Source organism: Vigna umbellata, chromosome 1, assembly GCF_029865625.1.
Source record: "Vigna umbellata cultivar VRB3 chromosome 1, Vumbellata_1.0, whole genome shotgun sequence".
Taxonomy (NCBI): domain Eukaryota; kingdom Viridiplantae; phylum Streptophyta; class Magnoliopsida; order Fabales; family Fabaceae; genus Vigna; species Vigna umbellata.
In genome coordinates this window covers 67,556,615-67,571,348 of record NC_142165.1, presented here as the reverse complement: position 1 = coordinate 67,571,348, position 14,734 = coordinate 67,556,615, and the positions used below count along the sequence as shown (strand labels likewise).

The window sequence follows — 14,734 nt, the reverse complement described above, 5'->3', positions numbered from 1 at the left end:
TGAGGAATGCTACAAGATTTAGAATGCCACAAAGTATTAAAATAAAAGGCTTTAAATTTCAACATCATTCAGTTAGGTATACAATTTTAAATGGTAGAAATTAAATTAATCCGCTCTCAAGTTTATACTTCATGATAATTAACAAACAAAAGATATAAGCACATAAATTAATGGGAGAAAAATTAAGCCTTCTATTTAACACAAATTTCAGATCCAACTATCTTATGAAGAAAATGAATGGAGCATATTCAAGAGGCTATACATCCCTTTTGATTGACAAACACATTATTGCCACACTTTCAATACAAAAAATCAGTATCCCTAACTTGAAAGAATTAATACAAAAGAAAGAAGATTATACTTGAAAGAATTAATACAAAAGAAAGAAGATTTTATTCAACTGATTCATTTGAAACAATACATCAACTTCTACATCTAGAGAACTCAAATCCTAAAGCAATAATTACATGAGATCTCTAGAATCTTCTAACAACTTCTAATAATACATTTAATATCCAACCAACAACTTTTAGTATTGCATTTAATATCCAACTAATAACACTCTTGTTAGGAACCAAGACAGATCACTCTCTTCTCACACAACTCTTAAACAACAGAAGATGAAAGTATATGTATGTATTTTATAGAAAATACATATCTCTGTAATGTATACAAAGAAGAAAATACATGTAAGTATCCCCACCCAAGGAATCTTCCCTTCCTTCACTGGAAAATATGTCCAATCTCTACTCAAAAGAAAATTATCTCCCTTCTCCTCAGCCAACTCGGCTTTATTTATACTCTCTCTCCCCCTAACAAACTAACCACCTTTCTCGCCTTTTAATTCCCTCCTCTTTTATTTCTTCTTACATCAACTTTTAACTTCCTAACATTACCCTCTTCCTCAACATCAACCTTGTAACTGCAACCTGAATGCTACTGGTCCTACTCGCTTTTCCACCAAGAATGGTCCATAATAACGTGCTGAGAGCTTGGGATGTAGTTTTGTAGGCATAGAAACTTGCCTATGGAGTCTGATTTTAAGGAAGACCCAATCCCCTTCCTTGATCTTGGCTTCCTTTCTTTTCTTATTAGCATAATGAGTCATCTGATCATGGGCCCTTGTGAGATGATACCGCAACTGTTTCAGTGCTTTGTCGCGGGTTTGCAGGTCCTGAGCGACTAATTATACTATTGTCTCGCCTGTTATGGTTGGTGTTGGCCCTCCTGTAACCGTGTTGGGAAATTCTGCTAGCAGTTTAGGCATCCACTCAGACTGGGCAGAGAGAACTAGTTTCCCTTTATAGTGTAACCTCCAGTTCTCCATTGTATATGCAGGATGAGAGTTTGGATCAGCCTTTAATTCCTCTATATTTTTTTTCAAACTAGCATCCCTTTACACCTCCTCCATCAAATCTTGAAACTCTGGCCAAATCGGTCTGGAGATAATTTGTAGAACTTTTTCTCCCTCCTCCAATTCCTCCCCTTTCCTTGAGAGCCCATCTGCCACCTTATTGGATGCCCCCTTCCTATATACAATATCAAATTCATATCCAAGCAGTTTAGCCAGACAATTATGTTGGTTTTGGGTAGTAATTCGTTGCTCCAACAAATACCCCAAACTCCTCTGGTCAGTATACAACCCGAATCTTTGGCCCAAAAGGTATGGGTGCTAGTGTTGGATGGCTAACACCAAAGCCATCAATTCCTTCTCATAAACTGATTTGGTGAGTGAAGCTTGTAATAAAGCCTTGCTAAAGTAAGCAATCGGTTTTCTATTCTGAGACAGAACTGCTCCTAAACCAGTGTCGGATGCATCGCATTCTACCTGGAATGTTTAGGAAAAATTAGGTGATGCCACCAATACTGGAGCAGTGGTTACTACTTTTTTTAGTCTCTACATGGCTTCTGCCCCTTTTGGAGATCATTCAAACTTCCCCTTTTTAAGCAGGTTTGTGAGAGGTCAAGCAATCTTCCCATAATCTCTGATGAATCTCCTGTAATATGCAGTCAGCCCCAAAAAAACCCTCAACTCCCTGATACTTTTGGACTCAGGCCATGTTATCACAGCAGAAATCTTCTCCTCATCCATCTCTACTCCTGCCTCTTAGATTTTGTGTCCCAAATATCGTATTTGCTCTCTCCCAAATTCACATTTTTTTTAGGTTTAATTGCTTCCTTTGTCCCCAGTTTGGTTGAATTGTGTCAAATTCATCCTCATTTTTTAAAAAGTTTCATTGTCGTCCTCACGTGGTATAAAAGTGTCAATTGAATCCAAACATAGAAAAAATTTGTGTCAAAGTAGTCATTTTTCCTATATCTCTGTGTCTTCCTTTCATATGTCACTTCTCTGGAGCTATGAAAAGCCTTAAATTGGATAAGGTAAAATGAATATCTGTACTTGATTGTATGAAAGGAAGACACAGATATATAGGAAAAATGACTACTTTGACACAAATTTTTTCTATGTTTGGATTCAATTGACACTTTTACACCACGTGAGGACGACAATGAAACTTTTACACCACGTGAGGATGACAATGAAACTTTTTAAAAAATGAGGATGAATTTGACACAATTCAACCAAACTGGGGACAAAGGAAGCAATTAAACCTTTTTTTTATTAGCAAATAGTTTCTGTTGTACAAGCAGCTCCAAAACTTGTTGTAAATGTTGCATATGTTCATCCCAAGACTTATTATATACTAATATATCATCAAAAAATACCAGCACGCACCTCCCTAAAAGCGGCCTTAGGACAGAATTCATCATATCTTGGAACGTGGCAGGGGCGTTTGTTAGCCCAAAAGGCATCACAAGAAATTCATAGTGCTCCTGGTGAGTTTTGAAGGTTGTCTTAGGAATGTCTTCTGTTAGGACATGGAGGGTTTATGAGACGAGAAAGGTGAGGAAGAGTACTTAACTGCTAAATAGTTAAGTGGGGAAGGAAAAAGGTCTTTATAAAAGGATCGCTTTTATTGTTTTCAGTTAGACAGTTTTGTACTTTGAGTTGTAGACCGGTTCAGACCTGGTAAAGGAGGTTAAGCTCCTAGATTTTCCCAGTTGTATTCTTGATTCTTTGATGTGAATACAGTCGATTCTTTACCATTTCTTGTTGTGAGTGTTACTGAAGTGTGCAAGTGAGGTAGAAAGTTAGGATACTTACCGGATTCCTAACTCTTCACTTTTTATCCTGATTTGATGATATCTAGCCTTTAAATCAATATTAGAAAAGTAAGTTGCCCCTTGTAACTCATCCAGCAATTCTTCTGTGAAAGTTTGAGAGATGGTAAAAATATTATTACTGTGGGTTAAAGTTTCTATTACACAGAAAAGTCCTATATAAGGAACAATGGACCAGCACCTAAAAGCCCAAAACTAAAAGTCCAATTATACAATACAATATATTTCAACACTCCCCCCAAGCTGGAGCATATAGATCATATGCACCAAGCTTGGAACATATACATTGAATCCTAGGCCCCCTTAGAGATTTGGTCATAATGTCTCCGAGTTGTTCATTAGAATTGACAAACTCAGTAACAAGTTCCTTAGTCAACAACTTCTCTCTAATAAAATGACAATCAATTTCTATATGTTTTGTTCTCTCATGAAACACTGGATTGGAGGCAATATGAAGGGCTGCTTGGTTGTCACAGTACAGTTTCAACGACTCATTTCCACAAAATTTCAACTCTTGGAGAAGTTGCTTGATCCACACAAGTTCGCATGTAGTCAAAGCCATAGATCGGTATTCAGCTTCAGCACTAGATCTAGCAACAACACTTTGTTTCTTACTTCTCCAAGATATAAGGTTCCCTCCAAGTAGAACACAATATCCTGTAGTAGATCTTCGATCAATTGGAGAACCAGCCCAATCTGCATCACAATATCCTTCAATCTGAGTGCTTCCCTTGTCCTCATACAACAATCCCTGTCCTGGATTTCCTTTTATGTATCTGAGAATTCGAATCACTGCATTCCAATGGTCAACATGTGGATTCTGCACAAATTGACTCACAACTCCCACTGGATAAGAAAGATCAGGTCTTGTTATTGTAAGATATATGAGTTTTCCAACCAACCTTCTATATCTCTCTGGATCTGAGAAAGGTTTACCTTGATCTCTCATTAGCTTTTGATTTGAGTCCATAGGACTATCAATAGGCTTGCAATTTGTCAAGCCTGTTTCCTCTAAAATATCAAGAGCATATTTCCTTTGTGAAATGATGACACCTTCTTTTGACTGTGCCACTTCAATACCAAGGAAGTATTTTAGACGACCCAGATCTTTAGTCTGAAAGTGGTTGAACAAATGATTCTTTAATTGAGTAATTTTAGTGTTGTCATTCCCTGTAATAACAATATCATCAACATACACCATGAGATAAACACATTTGTCAGGAGAAAAATGACCATAAAACACTGAGTGATCCGCCTCACATCGTTTCAATCCAAAATTTTGCACAACCCGACTAAATTTACCAAACCAAGCACGAGGTGATTGTTTCAAGCCATAGAGGGAACGGCGTAATTTACAAACTAACCCAGACTCCCTCTGAGCAACAAACCCAGGAGGTTGCTCCATGTATATCTCTTCCAGATCACCGTGAAGAAAGGCATTTTTAATGTCCAACTGGTAAAGTGGCCAATGACGAATGGCAGCCATAGCAAGTAAAATACGAACTGTACTGGTTTTAGCCACAGGAGAAAAAGTATCACAATAATCAATGCCATAAACTTGAGTATATCCCTTAGCTACTAGACGAGCTTTTAGACGATCAATTTCACCAGTAGGACCAACCTTAATAGCATAAACCCATCGGCAGCCAACAGGCTTCTTACCAGGAGGAAGAGGAACAAGGTCCCAAGTACCATTGTGGTCAAGGGCCTGCATTTCATCAACCATGGCTTGACGCCATCCAGGATGATCAAGTGCCTCATAAAGATTATTAGGAGTCTTAAGGGAGGATAAGGAGGAAACAAAAGAGAAATAGGTAGAAGACAAACGATGATAACTCAAAAAATTATAAACAGGATATGGATTACGAGTAGAACGAATACCTTTTCGAAGGGCAATGGGCAAATTATCATCTGAGTCAGTAGAAGACGAGGAGGATGAAGGATCCATGGTCTGGTGAGCTGATGGAGGAGGAGATGAGTCTAGAGGATCTTCATTGTTCTGAGCTTGAGATTGTCTCCGACGCTGATATGTGAGAAGAGGTGGAGGAACAATGTCATTCACATTTTGAGTTTGAGGTATAGAAGCAGGAATAACCAAGGGATCACACGATGGTAAAGGCAACATTTGTTGAACAGATGAACGATCCTCCACAGAGGACGAGAAAAACGGTGTATCCTCAAAGAATGTGACATCAGCAGACAGATAATATCTCTTGGTGGAGGGAGAATAACATTTATACCCTTTCTGAAGACGAGAATATCCCAAGAAGACACACTTAATAGCCTTTGCGGATAGCTTATCAAGACCTGGAGAAACATTATGGACAAAACATGTACACCCAAATACACGTGGGGAGATATGATATAGAGTGTCATTTGGAAAAATGACAGAATGAGGAATTTTATTCTCAAGAGAGGAAGAAGGCATCCTATTGATTAGAAAACAGGTAGTGAGGATTGCATCGCCCCAGTGATGTACAGGAATATTAGTATTCAACATCAAGGAGCGTGCAGTTTCAATGAGATGTCTATTCTTCCTCTCTGCAATACCATTTTGTTGTGGAGTGTGAGGACATGTTGACTGATGTAAAATTCCTTGGGAAGATAAAAATGAAGAAAACGCTAAAGAAAAATATTCCTTAGCATTATCACTACGAAGGATTTTAATTGTCTTCCCAAATTGGTTCTTAATTTCATTAATAAAGGACACAAATATGGACAAAAGTTCAGATCTCTCTTTCATTAAATAAACCCAAGTACATCGAGAGAATTCATCAATGAAGGTTACAAAATAATTAAAACCAAAAGAAGTAACACGACTTGGTCCCCAAATATCAGAGTGAATAGTTGAGAAAGGAGAATTACATAGTGTCTCAAACTTTTTAGGATGAGAAGATCTAACATGTTTTCCTAATTGACATGACTCACAATCTAAGACTTGAATGTTCTTGAGACTTGGAACCATCATCTTCAACTTGGATAAACTTGGATGGCCCAACCGGTCATGCAAAAGTTTTGGAGATGAAGTGGTAAAACAGGAAACTGAAGAGCTATGTTTCAAAAAATAAAGTCCTCGAGACTCATGTCCTTCTCCAATCAGGCGACCCGTACCATGTTCCTGTATAACAAAAGAATTAGCAGTAAAGGTTACAGAACAATTTAAGGAACGAGTCAATTGGCTCAAGGAGATTAAATTGTAAGGACAATGAGGAATATACAAAACAGAATGTAAGTAAGATAAGGAAACTCTGCCAATTCCCTGAGATGCAACTTTGGATCCATTGGCAACAGTAATTAAATGAGGAATTTTCTGAGAGGACATGGAAGAAAATGAAGAAATAGTACCAGAGATATGGTCTGAGGCACCTGAGTCAAGGATCCATGGATTGTGACCTTCCACAGATTGAGATATACAGGCAGTTGACACAATGGACATGCAAGAGGATTGGTCAGGATCAGATGATTTTCCAGACTTATACTTCAAAAATTCTTGGTATTCTTCATTTGAAATTTTGGGTTCGAGATCATCAGATTTCGAAACATGAGCGACTTTGTCAGGATATCCATGTAAGGCATAACATTTCTCTCGAGTATGGCCTATCCTCTTACAATATGTGCACTGAGGACGCATACCACGGCCACCACGTCCTCCTCGGTTGCCTCTGCCTCCTCCTCTTCCTTGTGGTGCTACCATAGCTGATGTTTCAATACCACCAATTGAACTTTCATCTTTAACTAATGAAGGTACCCGAAGAAGTCGAGTAACTAAGTTGCCATTGATGGAACTTGATCACCAGCTAACATTTGATCACGAACATGATCAAAATCTGAATGTAGACCTCTCAAAATTAAGACCATATAAAACTTATCAAGCTTCTTGTTTAGGCCTTCTAAAGAATCAGCCACAAAGAAATTCTTCAATTCTTCTACAGCAGCACAGGCCGTTCCTATGTAAGTAACCATATCATGATTGTTTTGTTTGAGGGAAGTCACTCTTTGAGTTGCATCAAAGAGACGTTGCACATCGTTAGCAAAGATATCCTGAGCTTTTCTCCAAAAGGAAGAGCACGATTTGTAAGGTCTTAAAATTTCTAAGACTTCTGGTTCAACAGATTACCATAGGACAGCACATAGTTGAAAATAAAGTTTCTGCCATTGAGATTTCTCTTCTTCAGGAACGGTGGAAACATCTTGTTCAAGATGATCATGGTGTCCTTGACCAAGAAACCATAACTCCACGGAAGAAGACCAAGATAGATAGTTTTTCCAATTGAGTTTTGCAGAAGTAATGGTTGGAGTAGCAGAGAGAGACGATGTTCCAAGCCCAGCCATTATAAAGCCAAACAAGAAAAGAGGGGAAAAAGGTGAGGGAAGAAACCCTAAACGAAGCAACCGTCAACGGAACAGCAAATCAGAGACCACAATACACTCAGGAGACGGAGGCGAAACGACCGGCAGTGGCGCGGTGAAGATCCGACACGGGAGAGGCGGCGCATGAAGCCCATGCGCCCGATAGAGGTTAGAGAGAAACGGCGTGTGACGGCGCGTCGAGAGACGGATGAGGCGGCGACCACCAGGGATGGGTCGCGCTCGTCGAGGTGCACCGAACCCTTAACTTCGCCGGAGAAAAGGCAGCGACGGCGGCGGCGGCGACGGCGGACGGCGGCGGACGACGGAAGCGACGGTGAACGACGGTGCGGGCAGTGAGCAGTGGCGAACCCTAACCAGCTCTGGATACCATGTGAAAGTTTGAGAGATGGTAAAAATATTATTACTGTGGGTTACAGTTTCTATTACACAGAAAAGTCCTATATAAGGAACAATGGACCAGCACCTAAAAGCCCAAAACTAAAAGTCCAATTATACAATACAATATATTTCAACATCTTCTATAACCGGTATTGGGTATTTATCCGCCACTCTGACCCTATTAAGTTCCCTGTAATCCACACAAATTCTCCAGCTCCCATCTTTCTTTTTCACTAGTATTACTGGGACGAATAATGCCCAAACTCAGCATTTCTTCAACTTGTCTCTCTATCTTTGTTTTCATAAGATGTGGGTAGCAATATGGCCTAACATTTAGGAGTTTGGTGCCTTCCTTCAATGGTATTTGATGATCTATTTTCCTCTCAGGTGGCAGCCCCTGGGGTTCTCAAAACACCCCTCCAAAGTTTGCCAGAATTTGTTTCAGCCCTGCTTCCTGCACTGGTGCCAATTTCTCTGCTTCCCAGTCTCCCTCAACCACTTTTGCTTGACTTAAGCTCCAAACTAGAGTCATGGTTTCTATCTCCTTTACTTTTAGGCGAACTTCTGGAGTCACCACTCTTCGCGTCAAAGTGGTATCCACTTTAATTTCTCCCAATGAAGCCAACCAAGTGACTCCCAATATCACATCCACACCACCCAACTCAAAGAGATACATCTTACCTCTGACTTCCAAACCTTCCAACTTCACTGGAACTCCTATACAACACCCCTTGGTCACCTTCTTCTGCCCATCCCTAAGCACACTTTATAAGGGAGTGTATCAGTGCTATTCAACCCTAAATCATCCACCAATCTAGTGGATATAAAGTTGTGACTCGCCCAACTGTCAATCAATACCAAAACCTTTCTTCCTTGCACCCAACCTTGCAATTTCATTGTATTGGACTACGTCAACCCTCCTGCAGAGAAAACAGACAGCTCCATGGTTGTTTGTTCCATTTCGATATTTCCTGTCCCTTCTTCATCTTCTTCCGCCAATAACATCACCCTTAGGCTCCTCTCAACACACCTATGGCCAGGATTGTAAGGGCCTCCACAGTGAAAACAGCGCCCTTCTTCAAGCCTCTTAATATACTCGGGATAAAGCAGATTTTTTACGCCCCTTCCTTGGGCGTTCCCTCCTCCACAACTGCCTGCTCTAGCTCAAGTTACAAGAAACACCATGTTTCTTCATCCCTTGCCCTCCGCCAACATTCACAAACCCCTCCGACGACCCTCGATAGCTTTCCATCCTCGCGACGGTCCCTAAACTTGAGCAATATCTTCCCCATGTCGCCCCTCTTTTTCGACATCTCGAGCTCGCTCCATCCCCGTCAAAAGATCGCATGGGTCGTGCGGCCTTACCAGATTTTGCAGTCCCTCCTGCAGCCCAACAAAAAAGTATCCCAATAATTGCTCCTCATTCACTCTCGCTGCCTGCGCCACCAAGAATTCAAACACCTGGATGTACTCATCAACGCTTCGCTTCTGTCGCACGGCGGCTAGTTTCTCATAAACGGTGCCCCTATTCAGTCCACCAAACCTCCGCGTCAGAGTGTCAGTAAACATTTTCCAAGTCGGATGCCTGGTCTTCTTCCGCTAGAAACAGAATCAGTAGCTAGCACCTCCCTCCATACATATATATACCAGCTTCTTCTTCTCCTTCTCTGTCACGTTCTCGAGATCGAAGAATTTCTGGGCCTTTGAGATCAGCCCATGGGATCCGCGCCTTCGAATGTTGGTAGTTCAACGCACTTCATCCAACTACGTTGCACTTCTCCTTTGTCCTCTTCTGCTTCATCCTCCGACCTCTCCGGCGGTTGTCAATCGCATTCGGCATTAACGGAATCGCAACTTCCTTCAGAGCTCCGATCCTGGTTCCTGGAGTGTCATCTGAAAGCTCGTTGGAATTCATGAGTCATCGGTCGCATCTTCGCCTTCAATTCTTCCACCGTCGACTCAATCGCCATCACTCGTCCCTCCATTCTTCTTCCCTCCGCAACAGATCCGGCAGGTCGGACCAAAGCTGTTAGGTTCCTTTACTCAGGGAACCAAGACAAATCACTCTCTTCTCACACAACTCTTAAACAACAAAAGATGAAAGTATATGTATGTATTTTATTAACTCTATAATGTATAGAAAGAAGAAAATACATGTAAGTATCCCCACCCAAGGAAGCCTCCCTTCCTCCACTAGAAAATATGTCAAGTCTATTGTTAGGTTCTTGAGTATGAAACCTAACGATGACAACTCACTCACACAATCACAGCAAGAAAACGATTCGAAAAGAATGAATTATCTGTATTCTTATCAACAAAAGTAGCGTACAATCAGTATCTGGGAGCATAACCTCCCTCCATCTTACGAAAGCCTAACCCCCCTTACAAGGTCCAAGACCTGTCTATACGAAAGAAAATGACTAGCTGCCTTCTAACAATGAATAGAACATAAGATCTCTCATCCCGCCTTTCCTAACCGCTCTCTCATTTTCCCGCCTTCTATCCTCTTACCTTAGATCCTATCATCTATACTCAAAAGAAAATTATCTCCCTTTTCCTCAACCAACTCAGCTTTATTTATACTCTCTCTCCCCCCTAACAAACTAACCACATTTCCCTCCTTTTAATTCCCTCCTCTTTTATTTCTTCTTACATAAACTTTTAACTTCCTAACAACTCCCCCTCAAGCTCATGAATGGATATTTATCCTTGTGAACTTGCATGTGAGATCATGAAATCGTTCAGTGGGAAGACCTTTTGTAAATAGATCTGCTAACTGAAGTCCAGATGGAACGTAAGAAGTAGTGATATGGCCACTATCCAGTTTCTTTTTAATAAAATGTCAAAATGCTAATAGCTTACTTGTTATCACAATAAAGGACCATTAGTTCTTAACATGCTACTTTAAGATCATTTAGAATAATTCTCATCCATAACAATTCACACACCCCTTGTGTCATAGCTCGAAATTCAACCTCTGCACTAGAACTTGCAACAACATTGTGTTTCTTACTTCTCCAAGTCACAAAATTTCCACACAAGAACATACAATATCCTAAGGCAAACTTCCTATCTATGACAGAACCTACATAATCTACATCAGTATATACACTACCATTTTTAATTTTTCATCTCAAACAATAATCCCCTTCCTGGACTTTTCTTCAAATATTGAAGGATTTTGTTTACAGCTTGTAAATGCTCTCCCTTGGATCATGCATTCACTGAATAACAATACTCACAACATAGGCTATGTCTAGTCTGATGTGAGCTAAGTAAATAAGCTTCCCGACAAGTCTTTGACATTGGCCTTTATTCACATTAGAACTACCTTTATCACTCCCAATTCTATGGTTTTGCTCTATAGGAACTACAGTGGTCTTGCAAGCAATCATAGTTGGTTCATTGAGAAGATCAATATAATACTTTATTTGGGAGATAAAGATGCCTTCTTCGAATAAGCTACTTCTATCCCAAGGAAGTACTTCAATTTTCCTAGATGCATAGCCAACAAATATACATTTAATAGCTCTAGGATCTATCTCTCCACGAAATTGACTATGAATGTGGACAAACACAGGACATCCAAACACTTGACTATGAAGACTAGAGAGAAAAGGAATCGATGGAAAGAAGGAAGATATGAACTCAATAGGACTTAGACTATCTAGAACTCGAGAGGGTAATTCATTAATAAGATATGTTGCAGTAAGAATAGCCTCTCCCCAATAAGATCTAGGGACATTTTTTTCTTTCAACAATGTCATTTTGTTGGGGTGTATGCACACAAGTAAATTCATGAACCACATCATTTTCGGGAAGGAATTTGAACATATCATGATTTGCATATTCCCTCCCATTATCAAAATGTAAGTGTTTAATTTAGTTCCCAAAGTGTGTTTTACCATATGAAAGAATTTGACAAATAAGGTAAAAACTTGAGTTTTTTCTTTCATGAGGAAAATTTATGTAAAACGAGTACTAACAGATTTCGTGGAACAAGAAATCCAAAACACACACAAGGCACACCAAACACAGAAAACTGAAACAGGCTTGTATTATTATTCTTGTAGACAAAGAATACAAGTTGAACACTTACAAGGGAGCCTTCTCCCTTCACACAGGAATACTATGGTCCTATCACTAAGACATAATCAAAACAACATGTCTGCCCGCAGACATCCCTTTCCCATTTTAAAGACTACCCCTACTCTGAATAGACAACCAACCTGAAAAGACAATCAACCTGCTTCCTAACAACCTAACAAACCTCCCAGCTATTATGTTTTATTTTTAACTCCTTTCCTCCTTTCATAAACCCTCTAAATCTTATCAAGTACAATCATCAATAAATGTGACAAACCATTTAGCACTACAAATACTATAGTTTCATGTAGGCCCCCAAACGTCAGAATAAACTAAATCAAATGGATGGACACTCTTTGTGTTACTAGGAGGATATGTGGCACGATGATGTTTTGCAAGTTGACATACATCACATTTAAATGACTCAACAGTCTCTTTGGACAATAAGGAAGGGAACATGAACTTTACAACAAGAAAGGAGGAATGTCCTAGACGACAATGAAGAAACCAAATTTGAGAGGACTCAAAAGTAGTACAAGATTGGAGACAAGAGGTACTTGTTTGTGTTCTAATACTATCTTTAGTTCCCAAGTTGTTAAAACAATACAACCTTCCCTATTCCTTAACAGTTCCAATCATCCTCCACGTGGCAAGAACCTAAAAAACACAATGAGTAGGAAAGAAGGTTATAGAACACTTTAGGTCATGGGTAAGTTTTTTAACAAAAATAAGATTATTGGAAAGGTTTGGAACATAAAGAACATCTTTAAGGTTGAGGGATGGCAAAAGGGAAACGTTACCACATCCAATTATTGGGATATGAGTCCCACTGGCAACAGTATTGTGGTTACTAGAAAGAGAAACATATGATGTTAAAAGAGATGAATGAGGGGTCATATTGTTTGTGGCATCAAAGTCAAGAACCCATGAGTCCTTACATAAAGTTTTAGAAAAATTAAAAGATGAGTTGAAGTTCTTACCAGTCATAGCTAGACAACACGTGCCAGAAGGTGACTTACTAGTAGAATCCATGAGAGATTTCAAACATTCAATTTCAGCATGTAATGCATGTATCTTTGAAGTTAGATGTTCAACAATGTTCGGTGGAGCTTCCATGCATAAGTAAATAATAAGATTCCTTAGCCACCTCTTAATTAAAAGAGAACAATAAGACAAAAATTGGTTATGAATGAGGCTATAGGCGGCGACAAAGACAATTTTGATGATGGCAATGGCAGAATCTCCAACAAAAAAGAAAGCATGGCAACGACTCCGGCAACAATTTTGACGAAGTTCCGACGAAGGTCCAATGAAAGGTCCAACAATAGCTCTAGCGAAAAGCAAAAGAAAGAACCAAAAGTTGGGTGAACTTCAAGCAAACCTAATATTTAAAGAAAATGGGTGCACTTCAGGAAACCCTAAAAGGAACCGTAAAAAAGACTGTAAAGAAGAAATGCGAATGCAGGACTCCTAAGATCGAGAGCTCTAATACCAACTTGAAAGAATTAATTTGAAAGAAAGAACATTTTATTCAATTGATTCATTTGAAACTTTACATTAACTTTTATATAGAGAGAGAACTCAAACACTAAATTAATAATTACATGAGATCTCTAGAACCTTCTAACAACTTCTAGTAATACATTTAATATCCTACCAACAACTTTTAGTATTGCATTTAATATCCAACTAACCACACCCTAGTTAATAATAGAACTCAGAGAAAGGACTCAGAAAAGTATAACTATATATGTATAACGTTGAAATGAATGAAAAGTTTAAGGGAACCTGAAATGATTCTAACTAACTAACTAACTGACAATTAGTAGTAACTAGAGTTGAACAATGTGCAAACCTAAGTCATTGGAAAAGAGATGGGTTGGCATCAAGCATAGTTACCTTGGTTAAGAGGCTGGGAACATACTTGCTTTGAGTGAGTAGTAGAGTGCCATCAGATTGTTGGTGAACTTCAATGCTAAAGATGCAATCAAGAGTACCTAATTGATTGAAATTGAACACAAAATCTAGTTGTTGATTGATTGAGGTAACAATAAAATGTGGAGAGCTCATAATTGTTTGGTAGCTGCCCACATAAAAGGTTGGTTGTCGTATTCTAGACAGCTAAACCTAGATTCAATGTACAAATGCAGTGAACATATTCCTTGATCTCTCCTCTTTCCCTAAATCCTCTCTATCTTGTTTTGTTTTTTTATTTCTTTGATTTCCCTGAATCTCTTTGATTTTTGTCACTATTATATCCTATATAAGTTGGTATATTACAATGCTGTGTTTTGTACACACATGAGTATTCTTATTTACAATGAAGAATAGATACACTAATAAGGGATAAAATCAAAATTTAATAATGGGAAATATTTGATAAGATACTTCCTTATCAAATCATATCATATCATATCTCTTTATTTAGTGTAATATTTAATTTCATCTCTAATATCATCAAATTACATCTCTAACATTACCCCTTAAGTTGAAGCATATGTATCATACGATTAAGAGAATCTTGTCAGCCAGTCGATTGTTGGAGTGGATAAAGTAAATAGTGAAAAAAGAAAGCTTTAGTGTTCCCGGAAGCTAGAGTATATGTATCATATCAGTCAAGCTTGTTACAAACATTGAATGGTAGGACAATTGTCGAAGAGCAAAAAGTACTTGGAGATAGTTGAAGTTGCTTGCAAGAAAAAAGTACTCAAGAGGG

The 14,734-nt window shown here is 39.0% G+C and overlaps 1 pseudogene across 1 annotated transcript; it reads right to left on the bottom strand.

Annotated features, from left to right (window-relative positions):
- Window positions 1-6,263: 6,263 nt before the first annotated feature.
- On the bottom strand, window positions 6,264-13,461 carry LOC148206127 (uncharacterized; annotated as a pseudogene). Its single transcript, XR_015783465.1, has 2 exons — window positions 6,529-13,461; window positions 6,264-6,301 (listed from the first exon to the last, which is right to left on the bottom strand). The product of XR_015783465.1 is annotated as an uncharacterized LOC148206127 (transcript).
- Between the last annotated feature and the right edge of the window lie 1,273 nt (window positions 13,462-14,734).